Source organism: Oncorhynchus nerka, linkage group LG6 (genome assembly GCF_034236695.1).
Source record: "Oncorhynchus nerka isolate Pitt River linkage group LG6, Oner_Uvic_2.0, whole genome shotgun sequence".
Taxonomy (NCBI): domain Eukaryota; kingdom Metazoa; phylum Chordata; class Actinopteri; order Salmoniformes; family Salmonidae; genus Oncorhynchus; species Oncorhynchus nerka.
This window is the reverse complement of record NC_088401.1, coordinates 41,924,489-41,947,828: the sequence shown is the minus strand read 5'-3', so window position 1 is coordinate 41,947,828 and position 23,340 is coordinate 41,924,489. Positions and strand designations below refer to the sequence as shown.

General features: G+C 41.5%; 1 protein-coding gene across 1 annotated transcript in view; it reads right to left on the bottom strand.

Moving 5' to 3' along the window:
* LOC115130454 (MAGUK p55 subfamily member 7-like) overlaps positions 1–23,340 on the bottom strand; it is a 246,094-nt gene that overhangs the window by 180,531 nt on the left and 42,223 nt on the right. The window contains exon 2 of the mRNA XM_029661620.2: positions 12,905–12,997. The gene's annotated coding sequence lies outside the window, so the exon portion shown is untranslated. The remainder of the gene's footprint in view (positions 1–12,904; positions 12,998–23,340) is intronic.

The following is a 23,340-nucleotide window of genomic DNA, read 5'->3' as shown; positions in this document are numbered from 1 at the left end:
TGTTACAGGTGCATAACATTTCCATACCCTAATTGTAGTGTAACCAATACCCAAATGAAGATTCAGTGAAAATAATAATCCAAATCTCATTGATTATTCAAGACCAGTGTCACGGCCGTCGAAAGAAGTGGACCAAAATGCTGCGTGGTGAGCGTACATATTCCTTTTTATTAGAATGTCGCCAACAAAAACAATAAACAATACAAAACTACTGTGAAGCTTAACAGGGCTATGATGCCTCTAACAAAGTTAACTACCCACCCCGAAAGGAGGGAAAAAGGGCTACCTTAAGTATGATTCCCAATCAGAGACAACAACAGACAGCTGTCCCTGATTGAGAACCATACCCGGCCAAAACATATAAATAAAGAAACATAGAAAACAAAACATAGAATGCCCACCCCACATCACAGCCTGACCTAACCAAATAGGGAAATAAAATGGCTCTAAGGTCAGGGCGTGACAACCAGTCCCCATGCTTGTCTCATAGCAGCAAGAAATAATGCTGGAAAAGTTATTGCTTCTAACTTCAATATGCTTTTTAAATAAATAAGACCTACACCACTTTTAACAGAACATTAGTTAACACTAGTGAGACTCATTTCACTCACGGTAGGCCTACAGACTCTCCGCCAATAATTACATTTTGTTTTCATTTAACCTAGAGTGAGCGAGATGCAGTATCTAAGACCGCTGCACCCCTCGGGAGGCCCCATCCAAAGTTTTTGATGATGATCAATTGCCGTGCACAAAGTATCAAAAAACAGAGAGGTGTTGGTAAAGGTATATTGTCCTGCTAATAGCCCATAATGGGCTATTATATTACTGTACATGGTGTCCAGCTCAGAATAACTAAAACATGTCTTTGTTAAAGACTATCAGAAAAAATGTTGGTACTTATTTATTTTGATCCAAAGCCATGAACGAGTTTTATGCTGGTGCCGGGGTTATATGACTGTGCCATCAACTTGATTAAATATAATGATATTTTGGAGATTAAAGGCAAAAATAATATTTGTTAAGGCCAAAACATTTATTTCTGTTTTTAGAGGGAGAGAAACGCTGGGCCAATTGTCCCTATGGGACTCCCAATCACGGTCGGATGTGATACATAATAGTAATAATACTTTTTCCCCCTGCCACATGTTAAAGGTTCAGATTGATAATGCTTTTTTTATCAATTATGATATTTAAGTTTAACCACAACATTGTTGTATTATTTGTTCTGTCTTTTCTGGTGGATTAAACTGAAAACAACGGTCGGTTGTGATACAGCCAACCCAACTAAGAAATACATTTGACGATAGAAGTCTCCCCCTACCCTCCTTCTAGGCAAGTCTAGTGTCCTGCTTAATAGCCATAATGGAACTGTACAACGTGACCGTGTGTGTTTGAAATAATATTTTCCAGTAAGCAACAATTAGCCTACTTTGTTCCAATGTTCTTGTAATTCAGTGATATTTATTCCCATTGTAATTCGTTATGGATCCATGAGGAAATAAAGATCTGCATTTTGAAATAGTATTTTTATCATTATTTTATTAACGAAAGTATAAAGATGCTGATGAAGAAATACAGTACTGTACAGTATATGCTTTATCCAACATTTCCTTACATAAGGGAGAGCAGGCCATGTCCAGACTTTCTCGTGACCTCAAGTACTCATTAACTCGTCTTTAAAGCTTTTTCAGGATGCATCAGTCTTGGACAGAAACTTCTGAGACACTGTATTAATGATGAACACCCGGAGGTTCACTGGTAAGCCACATTTGCCTCGGGATCCATCCCAGTTGGTATTCCATGTCCACCCGTGGTACCTCTCTTCGGTTACACATCCTTGGAATAGCAGAACAGCATAACGGTCCGTACGGCCCTTGCTGTGCCCGGTGAGCAGTTGTCAAGTTCTGTTGGCAGAAGAGGAATGGAAATGCCAGAGTGAACCGACGACCTAACGAATCCGCCAGGTATGTTGACTCCGGGTATGTTGCCAGGTATGTTGCCTGGCATGGATTGTGACTCCATCTCTTTCCTCACCCTCTTAAACGCGTCATTCTCCTCCTGACTCTCCGCCATTGACGAGTAACTCTCTGCCAATACCGCCTGGCTCTGGACCAATGCATCAGCTGTCGCCCGTATCTCTGCCCTCAGATAATGTTTCTCTTTCTGCTGGTTTGCCTTCATTGACTGTGATTGTGTGAGTGGTGACATGTGTGCTGGAAGCAGAGCATGCAACCTGTTCCATAATCAAGAACCCTACAAATACTTAGCCCTGCCACTTCCACACTGCCAGATCGTAGCCTCTACTCATCCTGTCTGCTCTGACTCTGGTACCTGTCTCCAGTCCCTCATCTCCTCAGTCCTGCTTCCCTGCCCTGGATCCCACTCTACTGCTTCATTGGATTCCGCTGCAAATCTGCTTACCCGGTTCCTAATCTCCTTTTTCGGTGTTCATTTAAGAAATTAAAATGTACGCCTACCACGCTGCACCTTGGTCCGATCCTTCCATCGACGAGCGTAACAAAGGGGCTTTTATATTATTTTAAATTAATTAATAATAATTAATAATAATAGCTTTGTTTTAAAATAACAATATTTTGGAGATTATTTCGTTTTCAAATAACGTAAAGTGAGCGAGAAAAGGGCCATTCTTGAACATGGGGTGAAACATTGTTACTAATTTGTAAATACAGCCAGTTTGTCATTTAGAATGATTTATTTCTGTTTTTAGGGGGAGAGAAATCAAAATACCTACCATCACCTCATGGGTCTCCCGGTCGCAGCCGGCACGGGTATTGAACCAGCGTCTGTAGCAACGCAGTTTGCACTGCGATGCAGTGTCTTAGACCGCTGCGCCTCTCAGGCTCTGTATATTGTGGCCGGTCGGGAGTAGGCTACAGTACTACAGAAAGAGAAAAATAATTTCCACACCCTAATTGTAGTCCAAGTTTCTCTTAGAATAAAAACTTTTGTGTAACAGTTTTAATAAATAACACTGACCAGAAGTAACAAAAATATCTGTTTATTCCAGGTGTGTCTGCAGGACAGAGGAATAGCAATTCTTACCTTCTTCATCCTCATCATTCAGTTCATTTAAATTAAATGTTGAAGTCGTGCACAGTTATCAGTTTCCATGTTGTTTATGTCGCCCATTCATTGTCATTTAGAGACACAGTAGCGCATTGGGACCCAAAAGCATAATCAGTGCTGGTCTGGAGCAATGAAGTAGTGACGCAGGGTACCGTATTAAACCACAAATTACCTGAGTCCCGCAGCATAACCACAACTTTTAGTTTAGCAAGCATTGTAGCTGCATTGACTTTTTGCTTAAACTATTTTTGACTCATCACATATGTTAATTATCGATCCTGTTACCTAGTCACTTTATCCCTACCTATATGTATACAGTGCCTTCGGAAAGTATTCAGACCAATTTAACTTTTTGACATTTTGTTACGTTACAGCTTATTCTAAAATGGATTAGATAAATAAAGCTCTGGATAAGAGCGTCTGCTAAATGACTTAAATGTAAATGTAAATGTAAAATCCTCAGCAATCTACACACAATACCCCATAATGACAAAGCGAAAACAGATTTTTGGAAAAACACATACCTTATTTACATAAGTATTCAGACCATTTGCTATGTGACTTGAAATTGAGCTCAGGTGCACCCTGTTTCCATTTATCATCCTTGAGATGTTTCTACAACTTGATTGGAGTCCACCTGTGGTAAATTAAATTGATTGGACATGATTTGGAAAGGCACACACCTGTCTATATAATATCCCACAGTTGACAGTGCATGTCAGAGCAAAAAGTCATGAAGTCCAAGGAATTGTCCGTAGAGCTCCGAGATATGATTGTGTCGAGGCACAGATCTGGGGAAGGGTCCCAAGAACACAGTGGCTTCCATCATTCTTCAATGGAAGAAGTTTTGGAATCACCAAGACACTTTCTAGAGCTTGCCGCTTGGCCAAAATTAGCAATCGAGGGAGAAGGGCCTTGGTCAGGGAGGTGACCAAGAACCCCATGGTCACTCTGACAGAGCTCTAGAGGTCCTCTGTGGAGGTGGGAGAATCTTCCAGAAGGCCAACCATCTTTGCAGCACGCCACCAATCAGGCCTTTATGGTAGAGTGGCCAGACATAATCCACTCCTCAGTAAAAGGCACATGACAGCCCGCTTAGAGTTTGCCAAAAGGCACTTAAAGACTCTCAGACCATGAGAAACAAGATTTTCTTTTCTGATGAAACCAAGATAAAACTCTTTGGCCTGAATGCCAAGTGTCACGTCTGGAGGAAACCTGGCAGCATCCCTATGGTGAAGCATGGTGGTGGCAGCATCATGCTGTGGGAATGTTTTTCAGTGGCAGGGACAGGGAGACTAGTCAGGATCAAGGGAAAGATGAACAGAGCAAGGTACAGAGAGATCCTTGATGAGAACCTGCTCCAGAGCGCTCAGGACCTCAGACTGGGGTGAGAGAGACAGAGAAAGAGAGAGAGGGGGGAGACTGATGATAGTGCCGAGGAAGATGGCAGCATCGCGACATACAGCCTACTTAGATTTGTGTGTATTGGGTATATGTTGTGTAATTTGTTAGATATTACTGCACTGTCGGAGCTAGAAGCACAAGCATTTCGCTACACCCGCAATAACATCTGCTAACCACGTGTATGTGACCAGAAACATTTGATTTGAGGTTCACCTTCCAACATGACAACGAACCTAAGCACACAGCCAAGACAATGAAGGAGTGGCTTCGAGACAAGACTCTGAATGTCTTTGAGTGGCCCAGCCAGAGCCCGGACTTGAACCCGATCTAACAACTCTGGAGACCTGAAAATAGCTGTGCACACCTGAAAACAGGTGTGCCAATCTTGTAGCGTCAAACCTAAGAAGACTCAAGGGTTTAATGGCTGCAAAAGGTGCTTCAACAAAGTACTGAGTAAAGGGTCTGAATACTTATGTAAATGTGATATTTCTGTTTTTTGTTTTTATCTCTCTGCATTGTTGGAAAGGGCCTGTAAAGTAAGCATTTCACTGTTTAGTCTCTACCTGTTGATTACGAAGCATGTGACAAATAACATTTGATTTGATTTAAATAGGTGCACAAAGGGTAGAAATATGCAATATAATCCTTCGCAAATTTGGGTATTATTCTACACACTAGCTATCATTTTAATGAGTTCTGCCACTTTGGAACATCTATAATTAAAAAGTCTAGTAAAATCAATTTAATATATACCATCACAATAAATGTATTATTTATTTTAATCAGGTCTAATGATATGAATAATATGTATTTTTAAAGAACAGATGAGTTGGCCTACTGTATGTTATCTGGCTATGCTCCATGCTGTAGGCTTGTTCATTGAGCCGACAAGATGCTTATAAGTGCTTATAAGTCCAATGTCATTTATTATATTATATGATTTTATAGTAAGAAGAATATAAATGAACATACCTGAATAAAATAGAAAGGACAGCTTTCCCATTCCATAGCAAGTGTGCATGTGAAGTGGCTATATGGAGCGTAAAAGTGATCATTTGAAACAGGTCCTATAGCTGGATTTAGAGTTACTTGGCAACTTTAGTTGTGAATGATACAAACATTAGAATGTCTTAGAAATCAAAACATATACAGTGTGGGCTGCATGGTGCGACTATAGGCTATTGATGATTTGAGAAAGTACCTCAGGCTGCACAGCTGTTCTCTCACCAAATGATTATACACTGCTCAAAAAAATAAAGGGAACACTAAAATAACACATCCTAGATCTGAATGAATGAAATATTCTTATTAAATACGTTTTTCTTTACATAGTTGAATGTGCTGACAAAATTACACAAAAATGATTAATGGAAATCAAATTTATCAACCCATGGAGGTCTGGATTTGGAGTCACACTCAAAATTAAAGTGGAAAACCACACTACAGGCTGATCCAACTTTGATGTAATGTCCTTAAAACAAGTCAAAATGAGGCTCAGTAGTGTGTGTGGCCTCCACGTGCCTGTATGACCTCCCTACAACGCCTGGGCATGCTCCTGATGAGGTGGCGGATGGTCTCCTGAGAGATCTCCTCCCAGACCTGGACTAAAGCATCCGCCAACTCCTGGACAGTCTGTGGTGCAACATGGCGTTGGTGGAAGGAGCGAGACATGATGTCCCAGATGTGCTCAATTGGATTCAGGTCTGGGGAACGGGCGGGCCAGTCCATAGCATCAATGCCTTCCTCTTGCAGGAACTGCTGACACACTCCAGCCACATGAGGTCTAGCATTGTCTTGCATTAGGAGGAACCCAGGGCCAACCGCACCCGCATATGGTCTCACAAGGGGTTAGAGGATCTCATCTCAGTACCTAATGGCAGTCAGGCTACCTCTGGCGAGCACATGGAGGGCTGTGCGGCCCCCCAAAGAAATCCTGGTAACGCCGCCATACTCTGGACACTACGCTGACAGACACAGCAAACCTTCTTGCCACAGCTCGCATTGATGTTCCATCCTGGATGAGCTGCACTACCTGAGCCACTTGTGTGGGTTGTAGACTCCGTCTCATGCTACCACTAGAGTGAAAGCACCGCCAGCATTCAAAAGTGACCAAAACATCAGCCAGGAAGCATAGGAACTGAGAAGTGGTCTGTGGTCACCACCTGCAGAACCACTCCTTTATTGGGGGTGTCTTGCTAATTGCCTATAATTTCCACCTGTCGTCTATTCCATTTGCACAACAGCATGTGAAATTTATTGTCAATCAGTGTTGCTTCCTAAGTGGACAGTTTGATTTCACAGAAGTGTGATTGACTTGAAGTTACATTGTGTTGTTTAAGTGTTCCCTTTATTTTTTTGAGCAGTGTAGTTTAGATTTAGAATGGTCCATTATCAAATGGGCAGAAACAAGGACAGGGGAAAAAAATACATCATCCATATGCACTTGAATTGTAAATGAAGGCGCTTCCTGCTTGTCCGGATTGAAATGATACCAGATAGGTTACTTCTGTTTTATAGGGGAGCTGTGTTTAATATGAGCAGCTAAGAAATAAATATAAGAACACTTATTTCACTCCACACATCAACCACTTGAGGAGCATGTTCTTGATGTGCGACAGGTGATATTCCGCCCCAACTCTGTATGCCATGGACTTTCCAGCCCTGTTCCAGCAGCTACCCAGTGCTTCATTTGGGAAACCAAGTTAAATCTGTTCTGGAACATCGATAGGAACATGTTTACGCAATGAAACGTATTTCACGAAGCTGTTAACAGCCCCTCTGTGTGCTTGAGAAAGGAATAAAGGAGAGAGAGAGAAGGAAATGCATGGTGGTGAGATATTTTGTAGCTAAAAGGTCATTTGTCAACAAATTAATTATGAAAATATTTTTTGAAATACTAGGCTATTCAAAACCATATACAACTTCACTATAATTGTAAGCTAACTGTAAGATACCCTAAACAATCAATGAACCAACAATGAACCAACAGCATCGCCTAGGGCTATACAGCATCGCCTAGGTTCTATCGTGGATAGAAATGTTTGAGCGTAGCATAAGGTTACCAGTCCATCCAGTATGCATAATAATACAGTCCACACTCAAAGGGGATTACTCAAAATGTGTTTCATTTTGGAGTAAAGGCTAGACCATTGATGTACCAAAGAAAATGATTTATAATTTCTTTAGTCATTTTTCATTTAATGGTTCAAATTATACCCCTTTTTCTCCGAGAGAGAGAGAGAGAGAGAGAGAGAGAGAGAGAGAGAGAGAGGTGAAGGTCGAGAGCCTTGGGTCCTCCGAAACACACCCCTGCCAAGTCGCACTGCTTCTTGACATAATGCCCACTTAACCCGGAAGCCAGCCGCAATGTGTCGGAGGAAACACTGTACACCTGGCGACCATGTCAGCGTGCACTGTGCCCGGCCCGCCACAGGAGTCACTAGTGCACGATGGGACAAGGGCATCCCTGCCGGTCAAACCCTCCACTAAGCCAGACGATGCTGGGCCAATTGTGTGCCGCCACATGGGTCTCCCAGTCGCGGCCGGCTGCAACAGAGCATGTACCACTCGGGAAGTACCAAAGAGATCATAAATCAGTTTGGTTGTATGTTTTTCTTTTTTTAACCTTTATTTAACTTGGAAAAGCCCATTGAGACCCAGAGTATCTTTTTCAAGGGAGACCTGGCCAAGAAGGCAGCAACAATCAATACATTACAGAATTAAAACATACAACAATACCATACAACAACATGATCCAGCCTAAAAAAAACATTTACACTCCTCCGTAATAGTCTCCCATCAATACTTTAAATTCATTCAGTGTCACTAACATATCTAGATGAAGCATGGATTGTAGATTATTCCATGCGTCTGGTGCACAAGAAGAGAAGGCAGTATTGCCTAATACTGTGAATGTCCGGGGGATTTTAAGTAACAACCACCTAGCAGACCGGGTATGGTAACTGCTGGTGGTGAAGGAAACCAGACTACAGAGGTAAAGAGGGAGATTACTCAAAAGGGCTTGGTAGATGAACACATACAAATGTATCATTTCTGCGCAGGTGTGTCTGCAGGACAGAGGAATAGCAATTCTTACACTATTGCTCTAAATTCAATCACCTTCTTCATCCTCATCATTCAGTTCATTGAAATCGTGCACATTTAGAAGTTTCCATGTTGTTTATGTCGCCCATTCATTGTCAGTTAGAGACACAGTAGTGCCTTGGGACCCAAAAGCATAATCAGTGCTCTAACTCCCCCTTGTGCTGGTCTGGAGCAATGAAGTAGTGACGCGGGGTACCGTATTAAACCACAAATTACCTGAGTCTCGCAGCATAACCACAACTTTTAGTTGAGCAAGCATTGTAGCTGCATTGACTTCTTGCTTAAATTATTTTTGACTCATCACATATGTTAATTATCGATCCTGTTACCTAGTCACTTTATCCCTACCTATATGTATACAGTGCCTTCGGAAAGTATTCAGACCAATTGACTATTTCGACATTTTGTTGCGTTACAGCTTATTCTAAAATGGAGTTTACTCAAAGGGGCTTTGTAGATGAACACATACAAATGTATATATATTATATATTTCTGCGCATATAAAGTATATAAAGTGAGGTCCAACCTACCATTTGGTACAATGTGCAATGTGTCTTGGCATTTGTAATAAAGCGCAAGGATGCATGATAAACAGAATACAGCCTCTGTAAGAGGAGGACTCACCATAATCAATTACAGAGAGAAAAGTGGCCTGAACAAGCTTCTTTCTAACCATAAGCGGGAAGCATGATAGTGTTTTGATAAGTGTTTGATGTGGTTTTCGATTGCATTTACGTCAGAGTGGCTAGGGACAATAGAGGTTTGAGTATCAGACCATTATGCATAAGAGGAGATACCGTGGCTCAATGATACGTGGAATTTTACTGCGGTCATGACTCATGATTGCCGGGGAGGCGGTAATACGGTCACCGCAACAGCCCTAGTCTGAACCGGACCAAATTTGAACCAATCATAATAATTTAAGTTTCACAAGTTTGGACATCAAAGTACTGCACAGTAGAGCTCAGTAGACTACAGTAGATTACATAGGGTACAGTAATGTACAGCACAACACAGTAGAGTTAAGTACAGTATAGTCAAGTAGAGTATAGTTCAATACAGTACATTATAGTGTACACAACTCTAGTGCACTCTACTGGGTACTGTACTGAACTCTACTCTACATGACTGTACTGTACTATACTCTTTTTTTCTTTACTGTAAAATACTCTACTGTACTGTGCTGTCCAAACTTGTGAAAGATAGACATCTATGAATGGTTAAGTTTTGGTCTGGTCAGGACTGGAACAAATCTGAACCAGTCATGGACGTCTATGTTTGGGCCAAATGAAGGCAGGTCCAGATGTCTATGGACGTTGAAATCAAAGCTGGTCCAAACCGGCCAGGGCGGACTGACCAAATTTCAACTACTTTTCAACGTCCATGGAAGTCCGGTGTCGGTCAGTGCTCAGTGGGTGAGGATGCTGGTTACAGTAAATGGAAAGAGAGGGGGCTCATGGGTACTGTAGGTGTCAGTAAGAGTTGGGAGAGGTGACATGAATTGGATTGAGAGATGGAGGGGTTGTCCAGACTTTTCACACTCTTGTGTTGATCACCAGATGGCAGAAAGAGAAAGAAAACAGTTATCAGCCAGTGGACGAGAGGACAGTAGCAGTTGACCCAACTGTGGTTTGTGACAACTATGATTTCCCGTTGTCACCAATTCAATTGCAGAAATTCCATTACCAATTCTGTTAGCGATTTGGTAAGTGAATTTCAAGTTTTAAACACTTAATAATACTTAAACAAAATTGATATCAGTAAAAACCCTATAACTAATTTATAGGTCTACCTTTACAGGTTACTTCCGTGAACTTTCATTATCCTCCATCATGAGAGAAAATATCTTCAACATATCTGGGTTTTTGGTAACGGAATTTACAGTTTTTTCTGAATGCTTAAACACTAACAGTGATTATTGAAGCACTATCTCTGAAACCAATAACACTAGCCAATGTTATTGTGTGCCAAACTGTGTGCCAAACTGAATGCACATTCTTTGCTGAATGCACATTCAGTTTGTAATTTATTACACACTTTTTGCAAAACTGTAAACACAACTCACTGCTTTACACTCAGTTTACATGTGATGTGGATGAAGTCTTATGGCCAGACCCACAAAGGTGAGATGTTTATGTTCTTTTTTTTCTAGCACAAATGTTTTTGTTTTCTTCTACTGCGCTTTTGTTGTTTGAGTGTTAGATTTTTTTCTCTCAAAATGTTCTAACATTTTCCACTTATTTGTTATGTTCAGAATACACATACATACTTTACACATTTGGATATCTGTGTGTATGTGTGTTTACTACATGTATGACAAAACTTTATTGCAAACTGCTATGCCCTGCACACAGATAAAGCAAAAGCCACAAGTGTTTTTCATTTATACTATCTTTGTGTAGTTGGTGCTTCGTGTGCTTATTCAAATGATGGTTTGTGTGTACTGTATTGACGCAAAAACACAAGAGTTTTGCAATAATTGTTTGCTTTTGCAAGAGATGGATACTGTTTCAGTGGCTTGGTGTAAGGTTTTGTGGTTAGTGTTGTTAGGTTCTAATTCTCAGAGTAAATATCTCAACGGACACTATGAAAGCTTAACCAAGTTTAATTCTTCACAGCAGCATTCAGACAAAGACATTTTCACACAAGCACTGATATTTAACCATATCTCCTAGGCTGAGTCGCCTCCTACACATCTGAACAGCCAATGTATTTCTGTTGCTAGAAAGAACCTTAGTGATATCTGTTCTTCCTCACTTCATCTGACCTCTACCCCAAAGTGCTCACTCCACCTCTAGTTGACAGAGGTATTTTTCTAAGACCCCTTTTCCATCTGTTTGACATGAAATCAAGATGGAAGATGGTTGAGAAATGTATACATGCCTTATTTTTAAAGAAATATAGATATAGCTTTCATTTGACATGCTCCTATAAACTTCACATGTTAGTGCTCTTGGTCCCATTTACACGGAGATGACCAAATCTCTTTCAAATACCTCAGAAAGTTTAGTATAGATTGGATATGACTGGATGCCTTAACCTTAAACAGAGGAACTAAGCAGGCTGCTATATCTGCACCACAGGAACCTTCGCCTGAATGGCTGAACCTCTGACTTAACAGGCCTCGGATGGAGTTCCAAAAGATTTCAGCGTGTGGTTGGTTGAGAGGTCAAGGTGAAGGTGCGGTGTTTGAACAGCTCAGGATCAGTACAGAGCCAGACCAGGGCCATATGCTTCTCATGTGAGGCTAGTCTTTCCACATAAAGTGTGTGTGTGCGCATGTGTGTATTTATGTGTGCGTGCGTGTGTGCTTTTTTCTTCGACATTTTAGCAGATGCACTTATTCAGAGCGACTTACAGGAGCAATCAGGGTTAAGTGCCTTGCTCAAGGGCCCATCAACAGTTTTCACCTAGGCTGCTCTGAGATTTGAACCAGCAACGCTCTTAACGACTAGGCTACAACTGTGTGTGTGTGTGTGTGTGTGTGTGTGTGTACAGTATATGAACCCATCTTTCCAGTGTCTTCCCCAGGAACATTGAGGTCATTTTATGTGCACAGCAGGGTCTTCCCTCCACGCAACACATTAACACACGGACCAAGCCCTTTTAATGCATTAAAGACTCTATTAAAAGTTTCCCTGCCTTGTTTCAATAAAAAGTGATGGAAACAAAATTAATTTGACATGTTACATTTTCTGTAAGCCCTTCAGGCAGTCTGTCTTTTACACATTACAGTTGATAGAGATAGAGATAGACAGATAGCGGGAGAGAAAGCAGGAGAGAGAGAGACCGAGACAGAGATCTTCCAGTCTGAAGGCAGGTGTTCTGTTCCGGGTCAGGCTAGGATATGAGCTGAGGTTCTAGAGTGAAGATCAAAGTTCAACTATCCCAGAAGACAACAGCTGTGCCATCAGTCTCTGGCTCGGTCCCAAATGGCAACCTATTCCCTATATAGTACACTACTTTTGAGCCTATAGGGCTCTGGTCAAAAGTTGTGAACTAAAGGGAATACTATAGGGTGCCACTTGAGATTCAGCCGAATAAGGCTTCTAGAATTACTAGCAATCAGTAGATGCATATCATACAGACATAATACCATTTCAGCAAACACTTAGTCAGCCAGTTAGGCCTACTATGTACAAAAGAAAGCAAGTCACAGGAAAGGAGAAACACACTAAGCCACGATTAACAGACAATACAAAGGGCTTACCTGAGCTCTCTTCCATACACACACATACACAGGAAGCACATACAAACAGGCACACACACTAAGGCAAAGACACACCCAGAGAGGGTAGCAGCAACTCACCTAATCAGACCTGTTACTCTGGTTCCTTCAGTTAGTGTTCCAGAAAGCTCATAAAGCTCCACCCCTTCACTTCCCTCTACCGCCTTATAGAGCCTGTCAGAGAGAGATATACAGACATATGACATTTGAAATGTCTTTATTCTTTTGGAACTTCTGTGAATGTAATGTTTACTGTTCATTTTTATTGTTTATTATCTACTTCACTTGCTTTGGCAATGTTAAAATATGTTTCCCATGACAATAAAGCCCTTAAATTGAATTGAGAGAGAGAGAGAGAATTAAATTATTATTATTATTTTACACACTGCATACAGATGAGATAGACGGGAGTTACTATAAACATTTCTGAGGAAGTGCAATTCATATATGGGAACAAAAGTAATTACGAAAATATCCTCAACTGCATTTACCACTGATCACCACTAGATGGGGCTGACTGCACATAGAAACAATACAGCGTGGTCAAGAGTAGACCATGAAATACATTCCCTGCAACTCATTGCTGTGCTGCCTTCCGCATGGTGAGAGAGACTACGCAGCTGATGATGGATAGAGCAAGCTATGACTCTCCGAATCACTCTGCTTCCTATTAAGGGAATACTTTAGGATTTGGCAACGAGGCGTTTTATCTACTTCCCAAAGTCAGATGAGCTCGTGGATACCATTTTCATGTCTGTGTATGACAGAAGCTAGAAGTTAGTGTTGCACAGTATATCGGTACCACGGTAATATCACGGTACCAAAATGCAACGATACCAACATTTTTGAATACCTTAGTACCCTTTCATATGATACTACTGACTTACATGCCTGTTATAAAATGTTTATAAAGTCAGTTTAGTTTATAAATTCAGTTGAATTGAAGCAACAGCCACTAGAGGTCCAATGATATCCACTTCACTTTCATGCTCATATCACTTGTGGCAGGTGTAATCATACATTGTATCAACACTGCTAGTTCCGCGCTGATCCAATGTAACAAATGTATAAATCTAACAGAAGACTCATCAGGGTCTGGTTATAATCAAGAGCAAAGACCAGTCGGAGTAGACGTTGCAAGTTTACTGTCATGCAGCCCCTGGGTGTCAGATAGGGAAAATGGAGCACCACTCAGCTACAGACATGCCTGCAGCTTCACAGCAAAGGAAAATGGCATGTCTCTGGCCTAAACGTTTAAAAACAAATATGACCCATATTCCCGGAGATGCCTTTTTTTCCACGCGCATTTGATATAATTTCACAAACCATGTGGCAGGCCATTTTAAACTAATGCCCAGGTCGCTAATTATTGGTTTGATAACAAACAACGTTGTTCAGTCATGGTGCCTAGCTAGCTAACAGCCTGGTAACTTGACAGTAAGTTTAGGCACATTTTATTGGCACAGGAAGAAAGGGAAAGGGTGTGCTACTCATGAGAAGTGCTTCAAAAAAGGTAGGATTTATATAGGCCTAATTGAAGCCAAAACTACACCAAACCTTTATTTATTGTGCTCTGTAAATTCTGTTTGGCGCCTGACGTTTTAAAAGTTGGGAGCAGTGCGTGCGTGTGTTTGTGGTAGAGAGCGTGTGTGTTGATGCCATTCCAGTTGTGCCGTTCCATTATTATGAGCTGTCCTCCCTTCAGCAGCCTCCACTGATGCATGTTCCTTCCTCCCATTCCTCCAGCCAAATCACAGGTAGGCCTTTGCAAATACTAGCAAATGAACAGTGGAGAACATTTCAAAAACGTGATGGCGTCCAGGGGAAGGGGCGAACACGATGCTAGGCCTCCGATTTATTTCCCCCGTGTTATTGAGATACTACTCGGTATCAAGATACTTGGCCTGGTATCGTATCGTTTGTAAAATGTTGGTATCATGACAAGCCTATTAGAAGTAATTTCGCGAGCTAATGCTCATTAGCGTAGTGCAATGACTACAAGTCTTTAGGTATCTGCTAGCATGCTATGGAGATAAGAAAAGGATGCTAGAGAGAGAGGCTAGAGCTCCTCTTCTGGCTGGCATGGTTGTATTGAGCCACCCTGGATATGTGACCTGTCTGTCTGCTTGGGGCTAGCAGTGTAGAAAGAACCCTTTCTCCTTAATGAGCTTTTGTAATAAACTGAAGTGTTTTTTAGCCCCCACTTCGTCCATCCGGGCACTGGTTTCCCAAGATAAGTCTCTCATGCCATGCCATGCCGCCATGCATTAATGAAATTGAATTGCGTCTGTACCATGGAGAGGTGATCTCTGAAACAGAAGTATGTGTAAGTGTGTGCGTGTGTGAGAGACAGTGGAATGCGGCATGATAAAGAATGTGGCCTCAACTCCCCCAGCCATAGTACTATGGGTTAGAACTCCACAAAGACCTGCACTCTCTGCATGGGAAGGGACTGAACGAGTGGACTGAGGGAGGAGAACGGAAGGAGAGAGACAGCAGAGATAGAGGTGTTCGAAATGAGAGTGGCCTAAAAGTTCCAGAATGGCCATTCGTTCGACGGCATTAACAACTCAGCTGGTTGGAAGCTAAGCCAAGGTGTACCCCCTCCTCAGCCCCTTGCTTCCCTCACTCAGCCCTGTCTGTGCCCTACTGCCCGCCTCACCTCACCTGCTTTGAATGACAATAGAACCCTGGCAGAGGATGAGATTACTGGTGGCCATCTCCACTGGCACCACCTGATGAGGTCACACAGTCAATAGGACAGGCCCCCCAGTGAGAGAGACACACCTGCTGTCACCACCCTCACTCAGAGAGCAGCACCTGAGAGGGCTGGACTTGTGGGTGTAGGACTCTCTTTCTCTGTCACACACACATACACACACAAGGGTTAAAGCAACAAAAAATCCCATGACTGAAATTGAAGTCGATCTCAGATCGATTGTCTGGGGCCAAGTTAACCTATCCTTTCATGTAAGAAAGTCAAGGCCCTCATGCTTTTAGGGAAAGCAAGAAAGAATTTTGCACATGTATTAAATTGAGGGTTTTACCAATTCCAAGTCTCCTTGCTTTTATGGGGTCCCGGTGTCCTTCCTGGGAGACTTACTATGTAGAGAATTACTATGTAGAGAATTACTATGTAGACTACTGAGATGCTCAGCCCTGCTGGCTTTTTAAAAGGACATTCTACTCCAAACGGTTTTAAAATATAATTTCCACCTTCAGAAAGGGTCCCAATAACATATTGCAAAAAAAATGTAAAATTATTTTAACATATGGACCATGCATATAGCCTACACATGGGCTACATTATCAGATGTCCTATTAGCAATAAGCATTAACACCTGTATCCCAATTGATAAAGCATAATGGCTATAAAATGAATATAGGCTGAAGCATGGGGTTTGTCCATCTGCATTTACCCCAATGGACAAAACATCCTGATTGTTATTATTATGAATAATTATTATTTTATTATAAATATGAATACATAAATGAGATATGTATATTTTTCTACTACAACATATGTTATTGCCCTTTTAAGACAAATACACGTTTCCCTCCTATGGCCCTCTCCCTCCTATGGCCCTCTCCCTCCTATGGCCCTCTCCCTCCTATGGCCCTCTCCCTCCTATGGCCCTCTCCCTCCTATGGCCCTCTCCCTCCTATGGCTCTCTCCCTCCTATGGCTCTCTCCCTCTTATGGCTCTCGCGCAACGAGAGGAAAATGGATCTTGCATAGAACACAAGAACAAGCCGACAAGGTAAATAGGTCAACAATTCTACTATGGGGTTGTCTGATTTTGTTTTAATAACAAGATTACAGTGCAAAAATAGTGGCACTGAAAAGTTACATCCTGATGAAGTGTAGGCGTTGAATAACTGTCAGCACACACATGATCCCTGGTCAGCCAGGGATCAAGACAACTCACTCATATAACAGAGAGCATATGTTAGTCTTCGTCAGGGTCCAGTTTTTCAAAAGTTATCTATCCGGATTTCAGATATGCACTCACTACTTACTGTAAGTCGCTCTGGATAAGAGTTCATAAGAGCCTAAGCCTCTACGCCAAGGTGTAACAGCTTATTGGACCATTCTCAAAGAATGTTGGGTGAAAGAGGCCCATAGAAAACTAGACTCCAGTAACTGCCAGTCAAATGAGGTCTACTCGTAGGAAGAAAACAAAACTTTCACAGGCTCCTTCGTTCAATCTCTCTCTTTGATATTCACTCACACAACCCTTTTCTGTCCTGACACATGGGTCACATCATGAAAGTCAGTCACAGAGGTATTTTGGGGAAAGGTAGGTCCAGTTCTTTTCCATGGATGACTTTTGAGGATTTTATTTTCAATGGGGATAAGTCAGCATCCCACGCAGTGTTCAGATAATAGGGCTGAGAATTGCCAGGGACCTTACGATAAGATATCACAATACTTACGTACCGATATGATATGCATTACGATTCTCCCGATTCTACAGTATATGTATTGCGATTCTATACTGCAATTTTATTTCCATTTTTTGTTCTAAACATATTGTTCACTATATGTCTGCTGCAGAGAGACGAGAGAGCATAAGAAAACTTATTTTGATCAATCAGGGTGAAAAAAGTGCTGAAAACACGTTAGCTCGCAATTTCAAAGAAGATGGAGAATAAGCAATAGGATAAACAATTTTGGTGCCGGTACAGACGACTAGCGCTAGCTAACACTATTTACAGTAGCAAAAAAATTATCCTTGCCTCCTTTTGAATAGGTCAAAGGTAATCGAGGAGAGGCGGCAAGGAGAGGAAACGTGGAATGCGGTTGTATAAAATAATACTCCTCCACTCGCTTTTACAGGGCTGGATTCCAAAATAAATGTGTAAAGTGATGAAAACAAATTAAGTTAGTTGTGCCAGACATTCTATAGATAAAAACTATATGCTATTTAACATTTTAAACATGTGCATGCTTTTCTCCTCCGACACAACTAAAGCCGATTCAAAGAGGGTGTGGCAGATTTCGCGACGGACTCCGGTAGGATACACATAACTATCCTCTCTTCTGTTCGCCTACTAACAACCTGACATCTCCTCGACCACTTATAGGTTTTCTAGTCACGGAGGAGAGACATGGAGGATGGACTTTTGCCCATATTAGAAAAGGCCTAGGTATGTGCCTTAACATGAAAGTATGAGTGTGCAGACCGTTTTGGATGTGTGTGTGTGTGTCTGGGGAGAGAGGGTTTGCTTATCGGGGATCCAGGGGGATAATGAATATTTCACTCCAGAGAATACTGAATAACTCTTACCTACAGTACCTACTACATAACACTACCTTATGAGCCCAACCGACAACCACATAAATACTCGCCTACTAAACACACAATTAATAATTCACTCCAGAGAATAGTGTCTGAGACCTCAAACCTCTATCTCCAGGGAAGCTTAGAAGAAGTACAACTTCCCTTTACTCAAGGACCATCACAACATGCCATCCGTCATCCTCACCCAATCAACGAATGCATGACCACACATAACTCTATGAGACCATAGACAGCTAAAGGCTGAGTAAAACATCCCTTTCTCAAGTACCATAACAACATACCATGCCACCCATAGATGCCACTTCCACATAGTCTTCCTTCTCATCCATTCAATGCATGTAGCAAAGCCCTCTGTCTAAGCTCTAGCCTGGATCTAAATCAGCCTGGGAGGACGGCTCTAAAGCCATTAGCTCTTATTTATGCTACCAGGAAGATTCCAAGCCATTGAGCATCCTCAATACTCTGACACACAGCTCCAAGGGAAGAATCCAGAGTTTCTCAGAAACGATGGTTACACCCAATAGAGGATGTTTTAAATTACTGTCTGAGGGGAATTGTCTGAGATTAAATTAACTAGGAAAAAAGGTCAAGAAGGGTGAAAAACGGTTTTACATCATGATGACTTAAGTACGAACATGGGAATGGGCTTTTCTGTCTGTGTCCCAAATGGCACCCAATTCCCTATATAGTGCACTACTTCTGACCAGAGCCCTATGGATCCTGGTCAAAGGTAGTGCAGTATAAAGGGAATAGATGTCATTTGAGATGCAGCCATTCAGTCCTTGGCCTATGAACTGAACAAATGCCCTTTGCTGTCCAATAAGAAACAACCTTGTTAAATTCCCAGGCCAGCAAGTACCTCAGGGACACAAAGAGACACTGTGTGAATAAAGTGGTTATTTATTACGGTCACTGTTGCCATTTTTATCAATGCCTGACTTTTGCAAAGAGCAAGAAGAGAAGTCAAGGATTCTAATTTTTCACCGAATGTGCCCGTTGAAAGTGAAAGGCTAGCCACACACACACTGACTTTTCCTTGAACTTTAATAAGACACACAGGAGGAGGCTCAGAATCTGATTTGCGACAGCCTGAGCCACTCACAGGCAGCCTAATCCTCCAGCTCCAAGCTCAATATTCTAGCCTGTCGGGGACTGCAATCAACATGCCAGCAAGCTAACAAACAAGTAGACTCGTACTAGACCTACACTCTCAAAGCTTCCTTATCCCCATTGAAGATCATGCACAAATATACCAAAAAGCAGATGTTTAGGAGTAGACAATCATTGTCTTAAAGGTAGCCTAGCTAGAGTTGGTCTTTATGTAAGGCCAGCCTGTTTGGCTGCAGTGGGCTTCTCAAGGTAGCCTGGTTTAACCACACTGAATGTTGCACTCATCATGTTCAGCCTGGTTTAACCAGGCTGGCATCCTTCAGCATCCTTGCCTATACTGCAGTGGGTTAAATATGGTCAGTCTCTCATCTTAATCATTACATTTAGCTCCATACAATAACTATAAAACATATAAGCAGCAAAGCAGTAAAATAAAATATATATAAAAATATATGAATCATTACAAGCAATCAGTAATGTACTGTACTCTACTGATCTATATGCTCATTTTACTGTGCTCTATGGTACTGTACTGTACTGTGCTGTACTTTGATGTCCAAACTTCTGAAACATAGACGATCTGGACAAACCAAATTTAGTCTTGCTTGGCGGTGGAGCTCATTAAAATAATAGCCCATGTGTAGTGTTTTAATGATACAGAAATACCAGGTTTAGTATCACGATACTCGATACCAAAACGATACCATGGCAACAAAAGTCACAGAATAGCACTTGATTCAGACAGATAAACTCAGCTATTGCCCTGTTCAATCGTTGGACAGCTTTTGAGTTCAATATCATTACATTTGACATTTTTCAGAGACAACCATGCAGTGTTGTAGTACTCGAGACTAGTCTCGGTCACATATTGAGTGTCTCGGTCTAGTCTCTGTGTTGAATACATTTTTACTCGGCCTTGACTCGCTCTCGGACAATGACCAACCATTTGGTCAGGGTAACTAATTGGTAACGTTATGTATGTGTAGTCAATTTGTGAGGAGAAAATGTGAATGTGATCAAATTTGGTTTATATTCAAAATTGGGCTGGCTTAGCTGCCTATACGTTTCCAATCCAAAACTAATAACTGGAATCAATCAATCAACATAATAGCGATGACAGGTGTGAGTTAATGTTTTACAAGGCCTACAGTTGCATAGGCCTGCATGATGCAAACATGCATAAAACAAGCTCAGCCCCGTGAGTTCTATTGGGTAGAGGAAATCTATAAGGTATAAGGTTGCTGCAGTTTGACAGAGTTTTGTCCAGTTTTTTTTTTCAACCATGTGACCTGATTAGAAAAATATGGTCCCTTCATAGCCCTTATAAAACCTTTTTACAACTTATTAATCACTGTCATACCTTAAAGGATCCAGAGTTTTAACCTAACCGGGTTAACAGAAAAGGAAAAACTTGGGCCCAGGAAGTAGAAATTGCCCCACCACTCTGGGACCTATGGTGCCACCAGTCTGCTTGCAGTTGTCAGTTATCGTCAGGTATGTGGATGATCAGGGCTTTATTCAGGAACGTTTCTTGGGCTATTTTGATGTGTCAAGTGGGCGAGATGCGCAGTCTGTGTTTAACTTCATGGACAAACTTGTTGTTCAAACCTACAATGGCGCAGCTGTAATGGAATGTATCTGCTATTTGTATTTACAGCTAAGTCCCCTCCTGTTCCCTGATTAAGAGGTGATGACAGCTCCACACCATTGTCAACTCTCTCCTGACAAGAACTGAAACCAAGTCTCATGTGCCCGCTCATCCACTGGCTTATTGAATGTTTCCTCTCCAAGCACTGTAAGTACCCCTATCAATGTTCTCTCATTACTGTACGTAGAGTTAATCACAGCCACATACAAACACAATATAACATATCAATGATTTTACTCCTTGCTTGGACTAACTCATTCTGAGGTCTTTTGTATAACTGTGTAGTGTTATTGTTTGTCTTCCCTGTGAGGGATTTCCTCTTCTTCCGAAGAGGAGAGGCGAAAAGGATCGGAGGACCAATATGCGGCGTGGTAAGTGTCCATGTTTCTTTTTAATACGAAATAGTACACATGAACAACTGAATACAAAAACAATAAACGTGGAATGAACGAAACCCAAAACAGTACCGTGTGGTGAAAAATACGGAAACAAACACCCACAAACACACAGTGAAACCCAGGCTACCTAAGTATGATTCTCAGAGACAACTAATGACACCTGCCTCTGATTGAGAACCATACTAGGCCGAAACATAGAAATCCCCAAATCATAGAAAAACAAAACAGACTGCCCACCCCAACTCACGCCCTGACCATACTAAATAATGACAAAACAAAGGAAATAAAGGTCAGAACGTGACATTCCCAGTCAAATCCTGTCCTGCACTGAAGTCAAGCTTCTGAACACCTCAACTCATGCCTCATACCCTCATTCAATCACTACTGTGATCCCTATCAAAAACGGTGTAAGTAGCCCTCTCATTCACATTCCCCATAATATGTACTATAAATGTCTTTATTAAATGCTTTAGGTTAAAATAATTACCCTTTAAAACACTTTGACATCTCCGTGCGTTCCACGCCTATACCGTGGGTCTCCCATCCTCCTCAATTGTTCAAGTCACCAGCCTCCACTGTTAGGCAACAAAAAAAAGAAGCCACAGAACACCCACTAATAATTACATTATTTTATCAAACTAGTTTAACTTGACTTTTTGCAGTAATCACTGATCTGGGTTTCAAGTATTTCTATGAAAAAAGTGTTTAACCAGAACCATACACAATGCACATCTACTAATAATGACCAAGCTCTTGTAGCAGATTCATGCATTATAGAAAATGAGCATGGGCCTCAAACAATCTGTCAAGCACAAGCCCACTTGCTAATGAGTGGCCAGCTCATCTTTCAACTTTAAGTCTAGCCAACTTGGATCTACAGTATATTAGCTAGTAGAACAGTTGAGCTGTTATGAACACACCTGTTTAAACTGTTTGGTCTGTCCACCTGTTTGAACAGCATGCTAGCCTGCTCACTTTGTTGAGATCAGGGGTGTCAAACATATACATTTAATTGTGCAGGGGGAGGGGAACAAACTCGATATACCTTAAACTGTGTAGAAATGATTATGGACTTACATTCATACTGTTTCTTGACTGTCCAGCTCACTAATAATCACGAGACAGCCAGGGAGCATAAAACCTTTTAAAAGCGATGAATAGAGAAAAAGAATTTGCACATTTTGGACGGCAATGAAAAATAAAACACATTTTCAGTGCAACCGCATTGAAGACCGCATTGTAGACTGAACAGCTGGTTTAGATGTTGAATTCAAGTTGAAGACTGAACAGCTGGTTAAGATGTTGAAATCAAGTGGTCTACCTACCTCTATAAAAATATGCACGTTGCCAATTCCTTATATAATGCTTTTTAAGCTCATTACAAGTGTATACAAATATACTGTTTAGTATTGTCTGCTCTGCAAGCAATTTTAGGAGTTAAAACATAAAGAGGGTATCATTAGAGAGGTAAAGTTTTCCTATATTACAGTAAAATAATGTCTCGATGTGTTTTGGTGTTTATATGAGCGATTCTGTTGGACCAAACCATGTTTGGTTTGGGACTGCTTTTTATCAGAGCGCAAAAGGCAATCAACAGTGTATATTGAGTGGCAGGGGAGGGGAGGGGCTTGGTGTGTGTGTGGGAAAGTGCACAATGCACAGCACAGAAAGAGCAAGGGAGGAGAAGAGACAACTTGAGAACAAGCCATAAATGCAAAAAAAATATATATAATGAAATACTTGCGATTCAGGCATATGAAAATTCACGCTACAAAAAATCTGTTTCAATTAACCCGATATATCCCCCAGCCCTAGCTGAGACTCAGTCCAATTCCGTTACCGTGAAATTCCCCTCACAATCAATCAATCAGTCTGGTTTAACCAGGCTAGTCTCTAGGACCTGCAGCATGCAGCACTCCCCCTCCTCCTTGGACATCTGATCTCACAGGGGGAAACAGCTGACCCTCTCTGAACCAGCCATGACACCATACAGTCCTGCAACAGCTGGGACCAGACACTGGCAATGTCTCTCTGTCACACACAGATGTGGAAATGT